This window comes from Theobroma cacao, chromosome 5 (assembly GCF_000208745.1).
Source record: "Theobroma cacao cultivar B97-61/B2 chromosome 5, Criollo_cocoa_genome_V2, whole genome shotgun sequence".
NCBI classification, from domain to species: Eukaryota; Viridiplantae; Streptophyta; class Magnoliopsida; order Malvales; family Malvaceae; genus Theobroma; species Theobroma cacao.
The window spans coordinates 22053616-22054413 of record NC_030854.1 but is presented as its reverse complement, the minus strand read 5'-3'; positions in this window follow the sequence as shown (position 1 = coordinate 22054413).

Genomic DNA, 798 nt, shown 5'->3' with positions numbered 1-798 from the left:
AACTTCATTCTCTCTCCATACCCATTTGGTCAGCCATGAATTCACCATGAAAACTTGAAATTTAATCATGGAAAATAAGGAGAAATGCATGGGAAAGGTAGATCACAAGTCAAAATCAAGAAATTTTACCTTTGATTGCTTGATTCCTTGAAATCCCACACTTCTTCTTCAATTTTCCCACCTAGGTTTTGTGTTTTTCCTTTCCTCTCTTTGTTCTTACTATGGCCAGCCACATGAAGAGAAAATAGGATAAATATGAGCTGATTTTTTATGGAAAATGATAAAATATCTTTACTTGACACAGGTCACATGCGTATTAGTCCATTTTTCTTTTTTTTTTGTTATACTTTAATAATTATACTTCCATTCTCCACCACATGATTAGTCAAAGGTCAAAATGAGGATAAGGGAAGACCATGTGCTGGACAAGTGTCCTGATGGTGAAAAATTACGATTTTGCCCCTAGGGTGGCAAAATTACCATTTTACCCCTATGCTCCGAAAAATGCCGAGATTACAATTTTTCACTTCTCAACCTCAAATTATACTCCAATAAGTCAAATATGATCAAAAGCTTTCAAAAAAATTTCCATTTTGTCCTAAAGTGGCAAAATTACCATTTTACCCCTAGATAGCGAAATTTCCAATTTGACTCCAACTCGATCCTCGAACTCCGAATCACCATTTTAAGTCATTCTAGGACTTTAAAATTCTCAATTTCACCTTAAATTCTCTATTTGATATAGTTCGAAGCTTAGTTCAACTTAGTTATACTATTAAGTACACTACCGGCTTTTAA